General features: G+C 38.8%; 1 protein-coding gene across 19 annotated transcripts in view; it reads left to right on the top strand.

The window, feature by feature from the left end:
* EPB41 (erythrocyte membrane protein band 4.1) overlaps window positions 1-18,791 on the top strand; it is a 159,786-nt gene that overhangs the window by 36,411 nt on the left and 104,584 nt on the right. The window contains exon 1 of one of the 19 annotated variants that reach the window (XM_081586321.1): window positions 16,900-16,982. The exons of the other annotated variants lie outside the window; for them this stretch is intronic. The gene's annotated coding sequence lies outside the window, so the exon portion shown is untranslated. Of the gene's footprint in view, window positions 1-16,899; window positions 16,983-18,791 lie in introns of those variants that run through there. 19 annotated transcript variants of the gene reach the window in all.

Raw genomic sequence — 18,791 nt, 5'->3', positions numbered from 1 at the left:
TGGGATTCTCTTTTGCCACATATCTTATTTTTTTTGATTAGGCAAAATTAAGTAAATGTTGGCACAAATAAAGGTGTTTTCTATTCCTTCACTTAAAGTTTTAGGCATTTATTTATTTTGCTTTTAATGGATGACCTTGGGAATCTTATATATCTTTGTGTTCTTAGTACCTTCTTGGTAGGTAGTAGTAGCACTTATTGAATTAAATTGTAATAGGATTCTCTTACATTGAAATAATCAGTTCTCATTAGGAAGAAAAATTTCAGAAGTAAAACAGCTTTTCATTTTTTTAGAAAAGGGAAATAGCAATAGCAACCCACAACCAATGCTTCTACTTCTTTCTATGTGCTAATGCCTATTCTCTTAGCACAAATGGGAAACAATTGACTATTGGGAAATGCCGTTGGATCTAGAAAGCCTGATGAGGGCTACAAACTGTAGTCAGTAAAATCTGAATTTGTGTGTGTGTGTGATTTTAACTTTGCATGACTGATTTGTTGTTGTTCAGTTGCTAAGTCATGTTTGATTCTTTGCGACTCCATGAACTGCAGCACGCCAGGCTTCCCTGTCCTTCGGTTTGCTCAAACTCATGTCCATCGAGTCGGTGATGCCATCCAACTATCTCATCCTCTGTTGCCCCCTTCTCCTCCTGCCCTCAATCTTTCCCAGCATCAGGGTCTTTTCCAGTGAGTCGGTTCTTTGCATCAGGTGGCCAAAATATTGGAGCTTCAGCATCAGTCCTTCCAGTGGAATATTCAGGGTTGATTTTCTTTAGGATTGACTGGTTTGATCTCCTTGCTGTCCAAGGGACCCTCAAGATCTTCTCCAGCACCACAGTTCAAAAGCATCAATTCTTCAGCGCTCAGCCTTCTTTAAGGTCCAACTCTCACATCCAACTCTCATATACATGACTACTGGAAAAACCATAGCTTTGCCTGTACACATCTTTGTCAGCAAAGTGATGTCTCTGCTTTTTAGTATGCTGTCTAGGTTTGTCATAGCTTGAAAGGATCATGTCAGTTTGCTGGAATAGTGGAGAAAAAACATATGGAATTGAGAACCTGGGTTTGGGTTTGGACTTTGCTTTTGTTTGCAGTGAAAGTGAACACAGCCAAATTGTATTTCCATGCTTCTTGAGGAGAATAGACCAGGAGGTTCTTAACCAATTATTGGGAAGTTTTATTTTTGAAGATTTCTGAGGAGAAGGTCTTTAGCTTTCATCAGATTCTCTTGACAACAAAAAGATTAAGAATCACTCAACTAGATGGTTTATGAGTCCTGATTGAGGTTTAGCATTCTTTGATGTTTCATTATAATCCTGGATAGATCAGTTTACATACCCAAGGTTAAGAATGTATGCTTGTTGTGTTTACACTCAGGATTGTTTTTGAAAACTCAGAGCAGCTTTAACTATTTTGGATGTCTTATAGACTCCTTAACATGTCTAAAAACAGAATAACTATCTTTCACTTTAAGCCTGTTTTTTTTAAATTTGCACTTACTTTTCTCATCTATTGCTTTGGTAAAAACCTGTGCATCAACCCTAATTTCCTCTCTCTCATGACTTATATTCAGTCATCAAGGCCTGGTCACATTACTTTATGAATAATAATTGCTACCATAAAGTTAGTGTTTACCAAGAGCAATTACTGAGCTAAGTGATTTACATTTTCTCATTTAATCCTTGTAAAACACTGTGAAGCTTTTTCATATGGAGAAACTGAGGCTTAGAAAAGTTGATTTGCAAAGGCCATGTTGCCAGTGAGTAGTTTTTCTGACTCTCAGCTGGTTGTAGCCCACTCTGTCATACTGTCTTTTTTTCCAGGAGTTTTAGAATCCATCTTCTTTTTCTGTCTCGACAATCTTGGCTCAGTCTTGGCTTGTTTTGAGAGTTTCCAACCAGTCTCTTTGTTTCCATTTTCTCCCATCTTCTGTACTCACTCACCAAAGAAAATTCTCTTAGAGCAGTTTTTACTGTGGTACTTCCATGTTTAAAATCTTTTAATGGCTCTCTGTATTACAGAGAGCAAAGTATAGATTTTTGAAGTTGCAAAGGAAGGTCTACCCTGATCTACCCCTTTCTAATAGTTGCAGCTTGTCATATCCTCTATGGTAGTCTCCCTTTCTCCACCGTTTGCTTTCTGTGGTTTCAGTTATCTGCAGTCAACTGCCTCCTGAAAATACCTGCATAAGGTATTTTGAGAGAGAGATCACATTCACCTAACTTTTATTTTATAATTATCTATTTTATTATTAGTTATTGCTGTTCATCTCTTACTGTGTCTAATTTATAAATTAATCTTTATCATAGGTAGGTTTGTATAGGAAAAACATAGTGTGTATATGTATGTGTATGCATGTATAGGTTTATATATATATATATATGTAGATCTTGGTACTGTCTGGTTTTGGTACTCTCTACAGTTTCAGGCATCCATCGAGGTCTTGGAAGGTATCCCTGAGGATAAGGGAGGACTGCTGTACTATTTTCTGTCATCCTATATTTTACGCTCTAGTTGTAGGAAACCGCTTATTGTTTCCCAGTCAGGTATTCATGCTCTTTCTAGGTGCTCATCCGATGCCTGTGCCTTTTCCTCTTTTCTTCACCTCTTCCTACTCATCCTTTAAGACTTAGCACAGATTGTCTCTAAAAGGACTTCCCTGATAGCTGGTTTAAATGACTTTTTTCTGCCCTGCTTAGTTTCTGCATATATTACTACATTAGTGCTTATTCTTGCCTGTCTTTTTAAAAATACATTGTGCATTGTTTAAGGATAGGAGCCACATCTAGGCTTTTAGCTTGGTGCCTACAATATTAGTTAGTTACTTAAGGAAGGGGAAAAATCCTGTTTTTGATACTAAAATTTTCTTGGCATCCAATGAGAATTTTATGATGCTGCCTAAAAATTTTCGTAGAATCTAAATAATGCAGGGAAGCACTTTATAGTTACCTATTTATTTTTTTATATAATTACTTTTTAAAGAATTTTCTTGAAAGTGATTTCCTGATAGAGTTTCTTATAGGGTAATTACTTAAAAGAATCGAATTTAGTTCTGAGACTGTATTCTAGAGAAGATGATGAATAAATCAGAATGGATATAGAATGAGTTAACAGTGTTTCTGGGTATCTAGTTTGGTTCACATTTCTCTCAGCAGCACTGAAACACAACCTCGTTTTTCTTTCTTTTTTTTTTTAGAATACATGTGAATGAAGAATGACCTAGAGGTTAGGTAGGAATGGCTAGACCTGCTTCTTTTTGGACTCAGACTCCTGGGAGCTGACCCAGAACTGTATACCCATAGGGAATCTGAGGTCATCATCACTCGTGTTGACTCTCATCACTCTGGTTTCCTTTGCTTGCTACCTTTGTTCGAGACTATGTGGATGACCCAAGAAATATTTAGAATGAAGGAGCATTTTCAAGGTTTTGGCACATTGATTTCATTTTGCTGCTAGGCAACACAGTAATTTAGCTAATTGTTTTGTAATTAAGTAACAAAAACATTTTCTTGTGAGCAAATGTTTTTCTTTCAGATAGTATCTGTAAGTTAAAAAAAAACTTTAGAATAACACAAAGTTTCTAATACTGATTATTGCCCATCCTCAGTTTATTCTAAAAGAAGGAGTTAACATGTCCACATCTGTAGTATCTGAGTATCTTGGAAATGTAAATAAACCTTTTGTATTCTTCTTGAGTGTCTGGAGTATCTTAATTTCTTTCAGTTCAGTTCAGTCACTCAGTCGTGTCCGACTCTTTGCGACCCCATGAATTGCAGCACTCCAGGCCTCCCTGTTCATCACCAACTCCTGGAGTCCACCCAAACCCATGTCCATCGAGTCAGTGATGCCATCCAGCCATCTCATCCTCTGTCGTCCCCTTCTGCTCCTGCCCCCAATCCTTCCCAGCATTAGGGTCTTTTCCAATGAGTCAACTCTTCGCATGAGGTGGCCAAAGTATTGGAGTTTCAGCTTCAACATCAGTCCTTCCAATGAACACCCAGGACTGATCTCCTTTAGGATGGATTGGTTGGATCTCCTTGCAGTCCAAGGGACTCTCAAGTCTTCTCCAACACCACAGTTCAAAAGCATCAATTCTGCGGCACTCAGCTTTCTTCACCATCCAACTCTCACATCCATACATGACCACTGGAAAAACCATAGCCTTGACTAGACGGACTTTTGTTGGCAAAGTAATGTGTCTGCTTTTAAATATGCTATCTAGGTTGGCCATAACCTTCCTTCCAAGGAGTAAGCGTCTTTTAATTTCATGGCTGCAGTCACCATCAGCAGTGATTTTGGAGCCCCCCAAAATAAAGTCTGCCACTGTTTCTGCTGTTTCCCCATCTATTTCCCATGAAGTGATGGGACCAGATGCCATGATCTTAGTTTTCTGAACGTTGAGCTTTAAGCCAACTTTTAAAAAACTCTCCTCTTTCACTTTCATCAAGAGGCTCTTTAGTTCTTCTTCACTTTCTGCCATAAGGGTGGTGTCATCTGCCTATCTGAGGTTATTGATATTTCTCCCGGCAATCTTGATTCCAGCTTGTGTTTCTTCCAGCCCAGCGTTTCTCATGATGTACTCTGCATAGAAGTTAAATAAACAGGGTGACAATATACAGCCTTGACGTACTCCTTTTCCTATTTGAAACCAGTCTGTTGTTCCATGTCCAATTCTAACGGTTGCTTCCTGACCTGCATAGAGGTTTCTCAAGAGGCAGGTCAGGTGGTCTGGTATTCCCATCTCTTTCAGAATTTTCCACAGTTTATTGTGATCCACACAGTCAAAGGCTTTGGCATAGTCAATGAAGCAGAAATAGATGTTTTTCTGGAACTCTCTTGCTTTTTCCATGATCCAGCGGATGTTGGCAATTTGATCTCTGGTTCCTCTGCCTTTTCTAAAACCAGCTTGAACATCTGGAATTTCACGGTTCACGTATTGCTGAAGCCTGGCTTGGTTCTTTATCCTTGACTAAATGATGTACGTACGTCTCTTATCATGAGGAAGATAGTTTCTGCCCTTTAGGCATATCAGTATTAGTTTCTCTCATTTGCTCATTTATTTCTTCAACTGATATTTATTGGCTCCACATTCTAGGTACCAGGGATGTAGTAATGAACAAAACAGGCAAAATTCTTTTTTCCAATGGAGTTTCAGCTGGTAAAGAATCTGCCTGCAATGCAGGAGACCTTGGTTGGATCCCTGGGTTGGGAAGATCCCCTGGAGAAGGGAAAGGCTACCCACTCCAGTATTCTGGCCTGGAGAATTCCATGGACTGCATAGTCCATGGGGTCACAAAGAGTCAGACACAACTGAGTGACTTTCATTTTGTATATTCTAGTGGGGTAGACAGACAAAAAACAAACTAGTAAAGACTATATAGTATGTCCTCAAGGAGTAGTAATTGCTATGGAGAAAACTAAAGTAGAAAAAGGAAAAGAAGTACAGTGGGGACTCCAGTTTAGGTAGGCTGGTTGAGTAGAGCCTCATTGAGAAAGTGGTATTTGAGTAAAACCCCAAAGGAAGCAAGCCTTGTGGCTACCTGGGTAGCAGCTTTCCAGGCAGAGAAAACAGCACATACAAAGCCTGTGTGCAGAGTGCCCAGCTGTTTCAGGAACAGTGGGAAGACCAGTGTGGATGGAGCAGGGGAGGTGGTGGGAAAGACTCTGGCTATTTTTCTGAACGATATGAAATGTCCTGGAGGGTTTGGGGACAGTGGGTAGGATTTCCCATTCCATTTGGATAGACTGTGGTATTTGAATTAAAAGCATCATTCAGGATATTTGGTGTTAACTTGAGATAATTGTAGCTAAGAGGGCGATTCATTTTCCTTAACTCTGTCTTGTGCATTGTTACCCTGAGCTCCAGTGGAACTCTGATTTAGTTCATAGGGATAAAGTCTTATGTTGAAGTAATGAAAGTAGCATTGGTCTGAAGGTTTTAAGGCCTGCATTCCTACCACCCAGACTTAGTTATTACCTGAGTTAATAGTAATTAAGTTATTTGTCATTTAAGTCGCTATTAGCTGAGTGACCTTAGGTAAATGACTTTGCTTATCTTTTTTCGAACCATAGTGACCTCGAATTTCAATGAAAGATAGTTGATAATTAAGGTATTTTTCAGTTATACTTTTATTAATACATGATTATAATAGTGATACCAGACTAACTAAAATGAAGGGATAGCCATTTCAACACTGGGTTATCAGTCAGAAAACAAAAAATGTATTCCTCTACTGGATCGTAAATTCCTTGAAGGCATGAATGAACTGTATCTTTTTCATTTTTGTATCCCCTCAAGTATCTAGAAAGTGTTTTTATTTATTCGGCAATAACCTGAGTATCAGTCGTGTGATAAACACAAATGATGTAAAGATTGTGAGAGAGATATAATTACTCCCTTTGTAAAACATTTTAAACCAGCAATTTCTGTATAGGACAGTGTAATACATATGAAAATATTAGAACTGCAAGGGCACGTGTGAGAGGGGATTTGAAAGTTAGAAAGGATGTACTCTCGCCTTTAAAAGAAAAAGGGAGAACACACGTAAAGTTTACCATCGTAAGTGTACATTTCAGTGGCATTAAGTATATTGACATCATTGCACAGTCATTACCACTGTCCATCTCCAGAACTTCTTTATCCCAAACTGAAACTCTACCCCTTAAACCATAACTGTCCATTCCTCCCCTCCCTTAGCTCCTGGTGACCACTATTCTACTTGCTGTCTCCATGAATTTAACTACTGTGGGTGCCTTATATAGGTGGAATTATATAATATTTGTCCCTTTATGTCTGCCTTATTTTACTTAGAATAATGTTTTCAAGCTTCAGCCATTTCGTACTGGTATATGTTAGAATTTCGTTCTTTTTGTTAAGGCTGAGTAGTACTCCATTGCATATATATAGCATATTTTATCCATTCATCTTACTCTTGCTTTTATATTTAGATAACTATAGTTTCTCCCTTCAGTCTCATTAGCCTTCTGGAAAAAAAAATGAGAAACAAATCCTCACCTCTTTTGATGGATTATCTGCAGTTATGGTTTCGAGACTACTCATTATTCTGGTCATTGGATATACTCGGTTTGGTTAATGTCCTGCTTAAACTGTAGTGCTCAGAATGAAATAATACTCTGTGGTTAACTGTAAGGAATGCAGCGGTTCAGTTAATTCCATAATCTGGATACCACACTTTCATCAAGATTATGTTAATCTTTCTAGAAACCACACTGCATTTTTGGCTCATAAGAAATCTTTTAAAAATAATGCTACCAAGTTTCCTTTCCCATAATATAATTATGTAATTCTTTAATTTTTTTTTTGGTAAAATATTTAAGAAATAGAAGGAGATAAACATTACCCAGTTTACAAAATAGAACATAATTGAAAAAGCTGAGTTCCTGTGGTACCTCTCTCCAGTCTCATCACTCTCCCGCTCTGAAAATAACCACTCGTTTACACTTTGTGATTGTGCATTTTTTCATACTTTTGTTACCTATGTGTTTCTAAGTAGTTTATATGATATTGCATGTTTTTCAATTCTATGTAGATAGTATTACACAAAATATATTCTTCAATATGCTTTTTCCCTCAAACATGGCATTCTGCTGTGTTCATATGTATAGTTCTAGTCCATTTTCACTGCTGTAGTTTCTATCCTATGAATTTGTTAGTAATAACTTCATCTGTTTTCTGATTTTTTTTTTCATTAAAACGTTTTTTGGGGGGTGCACCACACAGTATGTGGAACCTTAATCCCTTGGCCAGGGATCAAACTCCGGTCCCCTGGATTGAAAGTACAGAGTCTTAACTACTGGACCACCAAGGAAGTCCCCATCTGTTCCCTGATTGATGGACATTTGTTTCCACATTTTTTCTTTGTCATTATTTTTCAAGCTTCAATGTGGAAACCTTACATTGTTTTTAAATTCCTTCTTGTTGGTTTTGATGCATCTTTCCAGCTTGAGATATTTTTGAACTCTTATTCAGTCATACTAACTTGTGAATCTGGTAAAGACCCAGGTTTATTAGTGAATCTTAGATCAAATTTGGCAAGTCACTTCTGAACTTTGAAATAAGGTTTTTCTGGGACTGGAGAACTAAACACATTTTAACATATAAGGTTACGTATACTAGCCTAAATTATCTTTGATTATAAACCCTCCTTTATGTTGTTTGGTTTCAAAGAGCACAGTTAATTTTGTCTCTGGCACATGTTAACACTCTTCTGTTTTTCTCTCAAAGCTATAGTCTGAATTTGACCTTCCTTTTTCCCTCTTTCCTTCCCTCTCCTTTCTTTTTTGCCATTTTTAGAAGTTTTGTTTTGTTTGTTCTTTTTTTTTTCCTTCTGGTGTGGGGGGATGGCACCAGCCTTTGTTAGGGTTCAGACTTTTGATCATTTTTGTAAGTAGTCCTTTGGAATGCTATTTTTAAAACTTCATTATATATTTCTATAATTTCCCTGCTGTTCATGACTGTGTCTCTAATACTTTCCTCATGTTTTCTAAAAATTTCTGATTGTGTGGAGAAAATTTCACTGCCATATCCCCAGGGCCTAGAAAAGAATCTGGCACTTAATGTATATCTGTGAAATGTAATGCATGAACTTTACTTTCCAGAATTGCCTTATCCTTACAAATTCTATATGCTTGTAGATTCCTTGGCCATGAAGTCATGCCTTACTTTTCTTTAAGTGTTTACAAATTGGTTTATGGGGACTTCCCTGGTGGTCCAGTGGTTAAGAATCTGCCCTCCAATGCAGGGAAACCTGTTTGATCCCTGATGGGGGAACTAAGATCCCGCGTGCTATGGGGCAGTTAAGCCAGCCAGCCACAACTAAGACCCAATGCAGCTACATAAGTTAAAAAAAATAAAAATTTGTTTATGATAAGCTCACATATTTGACTATGACCTACCTCTTTTCTCAGTATAAAAACTTTGTGAGGAATTCCCTGGCAGTCCAGTGTTTAGGGCTCCATGCTTCCACTCCAGGGGGCCTGGGTTCTATCCCTGGTAGGGGAACTAGGATCCTACAAGCCACTTGGGGTGGCCAAAAAAAAAACTTTATCAAATTATTTTTTCTGCCAAGTTTCCTGATACATTCATGTTACCAACAAGTTATTCTGTATTGCTCAGAATTAAGAACACAATAATAGGACATTTCCTTTTTGAGAGAGAAAAATGTCATCAAGCTTAGTCAGTAATTTTACTGAATGCTTTTAGCAAATAGTGGGTTGTTTCAAATAATCCATCATTGTTGAATCTTGTTTCTGTGCCAGTGTTAACACTGTATGAGAAAGCATTTTATCTTCTGATAGACTGTAGTGTATTTTTCACATTTAACAATACGGGATGACAGCCACAGCACATTTTCCAATCTTCACAATATCTGCTAATGCAAGCCATGATCCAATGTTTTATTCATATATGCACTCTAATCAGATGACATTTGATATTTAATTATTTTACTGTAGTTTTCTGGCTAAAGTGAAGTCTGCCAGTATAATAAATCTTAGGGAATGTCTTGAGTTTAAAATTAGTAAGTATTATTAGATTGAATTCTCTAAGATAATAAAATAAAAACAAGAGTGTAAGAAAAGTTCCATAGTTTTTGCCAAACCCCCTTTGTAGGTAGAAATTTTCATGTTTTGTTTGTATCTGCCTTGAGATTTCTGGGAGAAATATCAATAACCTCAGATAGGCTGATGATACCACCCTTATGGCAGAAAGCGAAGAAGAACTTAAGAGCCTCTTGATGAAAGTGAAAGAGGAGAGTGAAAAAGTTGGCTTAAAACTCAACATTCAGAAAATTAAGATCATGGCATCCTGGCCCATTACTTCATGGCAAATAGATAGGAAAACAGTGGCTGACTTTATTTTGGGGGGCTCCAAAATCACTACAGATGGTGACTACAGCCATGAAATTAAAAGACGCTTGCTCCTTGGAAGGAAAGTTATGGCCAACCTAGACAGCATATTAAAAAAGCAGAGACATTACTTTGCCAACAAAGGTCTGTCTAGTCAAAGCTATGGTTTTTCCAGTAGTCATGTATGGATGTGAGAGTTGGACCATGAAGAAAGCTGAGCGCCGAAGAATTGATACTTCTGAACTGTGGTGTTGGGGAAGACTCTTGAGAGTCCCTTGGACTGCAAGGAGATCCAACCAGTCCATCCTAAAGGAGATCAGTCCTGGGTGTTCATTGGAAGGACTGATGTTGAAGCTGAAACTCCAATACTTTGGCCACCTGATCCAAAGAACTGACTCACTTGAAAAGACCCTGGTGCTGGGAAAGATTGAGTGCAGGAGGAGAAGGGGACGACAGAGGATGAGATGGTTGGATGGCATCACTGACTCAATGGACATGAGTTTGGATAGGCTCTGGGAATTGGTGTTGGACAGGGAGGCCTGGCCTGCTGCAGTTCATGGGGTCACAAAGAGTCTGACATGACTGAGCAACTGAACTGAACTGAGATTTTTGATGCTATTAAGTAGTTCTCTTCCTTTTCTGTTACATTTTCAGGCTAAACTGTTACTTTGTTTTTGGTTTTCCAAAAGAGTTTATATGAATGTAACACTTTATATAAATAACAGTATTAAAGGCTCTTGATCTCTACTTGTAAAGAAAGAGAATGTCATTATATTGGTGTGATTTATCTGAAAGTCATCCAACAGTCTCAACTAGTCACAGTATAACGGGAACCTAGAAGTAGGTTTATATTTGAAGGGCTGAAGTAGATACCACAAAATCCATGAGATTAAATTATTCCAGTGAATAATGTGAAGCATTAATCTTACTCTTCCTTTGCACTTCTTTTATTTTTTACACAATTTTAATACATTTGTCAATTTGACCTCCTAATCAATGGTAGACTAACAAACAGCAGATTAGAAAAGGAAATGTTGGAAAGTACTCAAAGCTATGGTTTTTCCAGTAGTCATGTATGGATGTGAGAGCTGGACCATGAAGAAGGCTGAGCTCTGAAGAATTGATGCTTTTGAACAGCGGTGTTGGAGAAGACTCTTGAGAGTCCCTTGGACTGCAAGGAGGTCCAACCAGTCCATCCTAAAGGAGATCAGTCCTGGGTGTTCATTGGAAAGACTGATGCTGAAGCTGAAACTCCAATACTTTGGCCACCTGATGTGAGGACCTGACTCATTGGAAAAGACTCCAATGCTGGGAAAGGTTGAAGGCAGGAGGAGAAGGAGACAACAGAGGGATGAGCTGGTTGGATAGCATCATGGACTCAATGGACGTGAGTTTGAGCAAGCTCCGGGAGATGGTGATGACAGGGAAGCCTGGCATGCTGCAGTCCATGGGGTCACAAAGAGTCAGACACAACTAAGTGACTGAACAACAACGACTCATTGGCAGACCATCTTGACATCAGCAAGAAATACAAGTTAATTCTGCAAATGAACAAACAGGAAATCTGTTAAAGGCAGATACATACATAGCCCGCTCCCCCAACACCAGTCCTCAGGCAGAGTTCACCATCTCTATAAACTTTACTAGTCCTTGAGGACATTAGCTCTGCATAGTAATTGAGGTTCATAATGATGACTAAGTCAATAAAGATTTAATATGTTCTCTGGGTTTTTTTTTAAAAAATGAAACAAGGGAGCATATAATCCATTTAATAAAGATCTCCGTTCAGAATGGCTAACACATTTTTCCAATTAAAGGGAATAAAACCCAGTTCTGTGGGAAATGAATGTTTTGGTGTCACATCTTCAGTGGTTCCTATCATGATTGCTCTATCATGAGGGTAGTGCACTCTTCTGGGAGGGCCCAGGTGTTACACTTTTAGAATATGTCTAGACATCGTCTTAAGTACAAGCTTGAATTCTATGGGGGAAGTAAAGAGCATATTTTGGTCTTCTTAGAAGGAGATGAGTAAGAGTTTGTTTATTTAAAAATATCTTTGAATGAGTTGGTTCAATGGTGTTAGTCACCATGGAAATGACTTAAATTAAAAATAAAGTTGTTGAAAACAGCATGTTCATGCTGAGTGACATTCCTGATTCACTCAATATGGCAAGAAAAGTTCACATAAGGAGTACTTTAAGGTCCAAATAATTTGGGGAGGATGAAAGAACAATCACAAACAAATTCTTTTGTATATTTTAAGCTTCCATTTTAATATTTTACATAGATGGTTTTCCTGTTTTTCTAAAAGTGCTAAATAGCATACTTAAATTGAGTTACAAAGGAAAGACACTTTCCCTGTGGTTTTGAGGAGATTGATTTTATTGGGAAACAAACTATTGATTTTATTGGGAAACAAACTATTTTCTAGCAGATTTTCTGAGACTTCAGTTCTTGCACATTGTTTTCTTTCTGTGTGAAGGAATGTTACTGAATTCTGTTTTCTGATTAGAGAAGTAAAATGGCCTTTTATCCTTTTTTTACTTTTGGTTTTTCCCCTCTTATTTTAACCCAAATAGTAAGTCTGACTTTATAATATAGTCTTTTAAAAAATAACCCAATTGCATCACTATTCTAATGTCCCTTTTTTTTTTTCCTGACCTTCCTTCCTATCGGTAAAATCTTAGTGTTGGATGGAACCTTGTTTTTCCATTGCTAACTTGTGTCTGACTCTTTGCAATCCCATGGACTGTGGCACACCAGGCTTCCCTTTCCTTCACTATCTCCCAGAGTTTGCTCAAACTCATGTCGATTGAGTTGGTGATGCCATCCAACCATCTCATCCTCTGTTGCCCCCTTCTCCTTCCCTCAATCTTTCCCAGTATCAGGGTCCCTTAGAGGTCATTTAATGCAAGAACGCACTTTAGTGGAAGAATCCTTTCTCTGGCATCCGTGACAGACGGTCATTCAGCTTTTGAGTGAATATTTCCAGTGATTATAAGCTCACTATTCCCAAGCAGGTCATTTAATTATTAGGTATCTCTAATTATTAGGAGTCTCTTCCTTTTATTTTGAATTGAAAACTGTCTTTGTAATTTCCACTGACTAATTTGAGTTTTGCTCTTAGGAATCACATAGAATTTGGCAACTCTGGAAATTTGTGAGGGCAACAATCATTTCCCTGTTCTCTATTCTCTTTTTCTAGGCTAAGTATCCCAGTTTCTTCCAATTATTTACCTTATAACATGGTTTCAAATTCCATCATAATTTTATATCTCTTCTTTGGACAGACTCTGGCCTCCTTAAACTGCCCAGAGCTGAATGTAAGATTTAAGATGTAATATATATAACAAGAACTGTTACTTTCCATGACCTTGTGATGTAGGCCAGGAGGTCAGGAATTATGTTTGTCTTTCTCACTGTTGTAGCCCACTGCTTGTCATATTGCCTCGAGTACTGTAACATTCTCAGAAAATATATGTTGAGGAATCAAACGAGCTCTTTGGCCAGTGTAAATTTAGAAATGCAGCTAAAGACTGTTAGCTCCTTTAGGATTTTATCTCTGCTGGAGTGTGTACAATCAAAACCTTAAAATTCTTATGAACTATTAGTTAAATTGGGCTTCCCTGGTGGCTCAGCTGGTAAAGAATCTGCCTGCAATGTGGGAGACCTGGGTCCGATCCCTGGATTGGGAAGATGCCCTGGAGAGGGAAATGGCTACCCACTCAAGTGGGCTTCCGTTGTGGCTCAGTTAGTCTCTTGCAATGCAAGAGACCTGGGTTTGATCCCTGGGCTGGGAAGATCCCCTGGAGACAGGAAACGCTACCCCTCCAGTATTCTGGCCTGGAGAATTCCATGGACTATAGTCCATGAGGTTGAAAAGAGTCTGACACAACTGAGTGACTTTCACTTTCACTTTCATTGTTAAATTGGACAACCTCCATCCTGTATATGTATAATTAATATGGTTAAATCTAAGTTTAACCTGATGTTGAAGCTCCAATACTTTGGCCACCTGATGAGAAGAGCTGACTCACTGGAAAAGATCCTGATGCTTGGAAAGATTGAAGGCAAAAGGAGAAGGAGGTGCCAGAGTATGAGATGGTTAGCTAGCATTACCGACTCAGTGGACGTGAATCTGAGCAAACTCCAGGAGATAGTAAAGGACAGGGAAGCCTGGCATCCTGCAGTCCATGGGGTCACAAAGAGTCTGCAGTCCATGGGGACGCGACTTAGCAACTGAACAAACCTAAGTTATTATTTTTCCTATTTATCCATTTGCTGAACAAATGTTCATTGAGTATCTACAGTGTTCTGTGCTAGGTATTAGGTTCTGTTCAGAGTCCTAGGTTCTATGCTGGGTAGCAGCACCAGTTCCTGTTTTAGGTACTAAGTATACCATGGAAGAGAAAACAGCCCTTCTGTCAGGGCTATTACAGTGTGGCTGGAGGTGCTGGAGTGGGGCAGACAGACATTAAACAGGTAAATGGCAAGGATGATTGTATACATTGAGAGGAGGACTGTGAAGGAAGTGAGTAGGTACTGGGATAGAGAACTATGGAAGGGACTTATGGGCAGACTTATGTAGACATTAGGGCTGTCAAGGTAGGTTGTTTTGATGAGGAATTATTCAAGCTGAATCACAGGGTATAAGAAGAAACCAGATTTATTGCAGGAGGTGGAGTGCATTCCAGTCCAAGGAAATGGCATGCACAAATGACTTTAGCCAGGAAAGCGCTTGGCTAGTGTGACCATAGAATAGATGCCAGGAGGAAGATGGAACAAGGTGAGGTTGTTGAGATCATACAGGGAGAAGTGAAGGAGGCTCGCACAAATGTGATAGTGGTGTAGAAGGTGGAAAATGGACTAATTCTAAATCTGTTTGGGAGGTTATAGGACTAACAGATGGACTTGACTGGGAAGGGAAATGGAGGGGGCTGAGCCAAGGATGACACTTAGGTTTTCTGGTTAGAGCATCCGGATGGTATGTTTGAACCTGGTATAGGAAAAAGAATCCAAGAGTTTAGTTTTGGACATGTATTGAAGATGCCTGTGAGATATCCATCTCACTTCTTTTCTCTTTTGGTTCTAGTGCTAGACCTCTTCTGTTAAGCCATTTATCAGAGTGGGTCAATGAAGTGTTATAAAAATGCCTTCAGGCTCAGACATGAAATTGCCTGTGTTATTGAGAAACATGCTAATGAGAACAAGCTAGAGGAACTAAGGGCAGTTGCAAGGCTTTTCAAGTTTATCTGTTCAGGATTGGTTTCAGCTTCCCTAGGGATACCCATTGTGAATTTATTCACTGATAACCTGAATTTACCCAGTCATTTGTTGAGCTTCTCTCTGCTTCTAGGTCTGTCCTGCTTCCACTTTGTTTACCCGCTTCCCTGTTTAAAAATGTACAATGGTTCTCCACTGCCTTCAGAATCAAGTCTGAACTATTTCACCTGATATTCAAGTCCTTTCATAATCTGTTTTCTTTGTCTGTCTTTCCTTGTCTCCCCATTCCATCTTCACATACACTCCATGGGAAGAGAAATATGTACGTATATTGTGAACTTGAAATTGGTGGCAATAGGGGTAGTCTTGGCCAGATTGAAAGCCTGTCCATAAATTCTTAACAGATAGGAATTTCCTCCTTTCTTCCTTCTCCTCCTTCTTGAAGTGTACTTGAATTACAATATTGTGTTAGTTTCAGGTATACAGCAAAGTGATTCAGTTATATGTATATTTTTTCTTCAGCTTATTTTCCATTTTGGATTATTAAAAGGTACTGAATATAGTTCCCAGTGTTATATAGTTGCTTATCTAATTTTTTGCGTAGTAGTTTGTATCTGTTAATCCAGTTCAGTTTAGTCACTCAGTCATGTGCTACTCTTTGCCACCCCACAGACTGCAGCACGCCAGGCTTCCCTGTCAATCACCAACTCCTGGAGCTTACTCAAACTCATGTCCATAGAGTTGGTGATGCCATCCAACCATCTCATCCTCTGTTGCCCCCTTCTCCTCTTGCCTTCAATCTTTCCCAGCATCATGGTCTTTTCAAATGAGTCAGTTCTTCGTATCAGGTGGCCAAAGTGTTGGAGTTTCAGCTTCAGCATCAGTCCTTCCAATGAATATTCAGAGCTGATTTCCTTTAGGATGGACTGGTTGGATCTCCTTGCAGTCCAAGGGACTCTCAAGAGTCTTCTCCAACACCACACTTCAAAAGCATCAATTCTTTGGTGCTCAGCTTTCTTTATAGTCCAACTCTCACATCCATACATGACTACTGGAAAAACCATAGCTTTGACTAGACAGTTCTTTGTTGGCAAAGTAATGTCTCTGCTTTTTAATATGCTATCTAGGTTGGTCATAACTTTCCTTCCAAGGAGTAAGTGTCTTTTAATTTCATGGCTGCAGTCACCATCTGCAGTGATTTTGGAGCCCCCAAAAATAAAGTCAGCCACTGTTTCCACTGTTTTCCCATCTATTTGCCATGAAGTGATGGGACCGGATGCCATGATCTTAGTTTTCTGAATGTTGAGCTTTAAGCCAATTTTTTCACTCTCCTCTTTCACTTTCATCAAGAGGCTCTTTAGTTCTTCTTCGCTTTCTGCCGTAAGGGTGGTGTCATCTGCATATCTGAAGTTATTGATATTTCTCCCGGCAATCTTGATTCCAGCTTGTGTTTCATCCAGCCCAGCATTTCTCATGATGTACTCTGCATATAAGTTAAATAAGCAGGGTGACAATATACAGCCTTGATGTACTCCTTTCCTGATTTGGAACCAGTCTGTTGTTCCATGCCCAGTTCTAATTGTTGCTTCCTAACCTGCATACAGGTTTCTCAAGAGGCAGGACAGGTGGTCTGGTATTCCCATCTCTTTCAGAATTTTCCACAGTTTATTGTGATCCACACAGTCAAAGGCTTTGGCATAGTCAATAAAGCAGAAATAGATGTTTTTCTGGAACTCCCTTGCTTTTTCGATGATCCAGCGGATGTTGGCAATTTGATCTCTGGTTCCTCTGCCTTTTCTAAATCCAGCTTGGACATCTGGAAGTTCACGGTTCACATACTGCTGAAGCCTGGCTTGGAGGATTTTGAGCATTACTTTGCTAGCATGTGAGGTGAGTGCAGTTGTGGGAGTTTGAACATTCTTTGGCATTGCCTTTCTTTGGGATTGGAATGAAAACTGACCTTTTCCAGTCCTGTGGCCACTGCTGAGTTTTCCAAATTTGCTGGCATACTGAGTGCAGCACTTTCACAGCATCATCTTTGAGGATTTGAAATAGTTCAACTGGAATTCCATCACCTCCACTAGCTTTGTTTGTAGCGATGCTTCCTAAGGCCCACTTGACTTCACATTTCAGGATGTCTGGCTCTAGGTTAGTGATCACACCATCGTGTTATCTGTATCATGAAGATCTTTTTTGTATAGTTCTTCTGTGTATTCTTGCCCCCTCTTCTTAATATCTTCAGCTTCTGGTTAATCCAGTACTCCTAATTTATCCCTCCCCACACTTCCCTTTTCTCCTTTGGTAACAAGTTTGTTTTCTATGTCTGTAAGTTGGTTTCTGTTTTGCGTATGGATTTATTTGTGTTAGTTTTTGATTCCACATATAGGTGATACAATATTTGTCTTTTTCTGACTTACTTCACTTAGTGTGGTATTCTCTAGGACCATCCATGTTGTGAAAATGGCAATTTTTTATTCTTTTAATGGCTACAACCCCCCACATTTTCTTAGATCACTTGTCTGTTGATGGGCACTTGTGTCACTTCTGTGTCTTGGCTATTGTCAATAGTGCTGCTGTGAACATTAAGGCACATGTATCTTTTCAAATTAGAGTTTTTGTCTTTTCTGGATAGATGCCCAAGAGTAGGATTGCTGGGTCATATGGTAGCTGTATTTTTAGTTTTTTTAAGGAACATCCATACTGTTTTCCATAGTGACTGTGCCAATTTACATTCCCACCAACAGCGTAGGAGGGTTCCAGATAGGGGTTTCTTTAGCAGAGAACAGTGGGATAGAAGTACCCAGATTTGGAAAGACAGACACTATTCTGGGAATTGACAATAGAATCACCAGCTTGTAGTATATTAATAGTTTCATTAAAACATGGTTTAATTCTGTGATCTGCGACAAAACATTTAACCTCCCAGAACCTGTTTATATTTATCTGGGAAATGAAAACACCTACCACTTAGAGTGATTCTAGGATAACCTGGTAAAGTGTGTAATGCATGATATTTCGTAGGTACTCAATAAATGGTAGCTACTATTACTAGTATTTCAGTTAGAATTCATTTTAAATTGTACCTATTCTAACCTTATGTCCTTGTAGTCCCATATCACCTAGTCTGGACTGCTTAACTAGTTCTTGAATAGCTACAGTATTCTACTAATGCTAGTTCAGTTCCTCATCTGGAATTTCATCTGTTGTTTGTACTTCACGCTGCTTTCTATTGACATCCTGTACTCATCCTCCAAAGCACAGCTTAAAAAACGGTTTCTACGAGACTTCTTGTGATCGCTCTAGTTGCAAGTACATTGTAATTCTCTGGTGCTTAATTGGTTCCACTCATGAAGCCTTGCCTGATTAAGCGCCAAGTAGTACCTTGTGTTTTGGTTATTTGTGTATATGTCTAATCTCCTTGAGAATTGTATATTATCCTTTTTGTTTCCCTCTCAAAGAGCTGAGCCAAAACCTTTATATGATTAGCACCTAGTAAACACTGATAGATGTTCAGTGAACTAATTTGAGGAGTATTACCAATAATTAAATTTTATCATTAAATGGTGACTGTAAGGGAAATTTTCTTAGTCATTCCAAATTGTAGTGTTTTTGCCAAGTTTTCCACCTAAAAATCATTAGTGGAGCACTGACTGTACTGTTAGAAAGAGATACCAAAAAAATGAAAGATGTCGTCTGGCC

This window comes from Giraffa tippelskirchi, chromosome 3 (assembly GCF_054371585.1).
Source record: "Giraffa tippelskirchi isolate mGirTip1 chromosome 3, T2T-mGirTip1v1.2.pri, whole genome shotgun sequence".
Lineage (NCBI taxonomy): Eukaryota > Metazoa > Chordata > Mammalia > Artiodactyla > Giraffidae > Giraffa > Giraffa tippelskirchi.
Note: the sequence above shows the minus strand (reverse complement) of the source record. Positions and strands in the feature narration are given on the sequence as shown.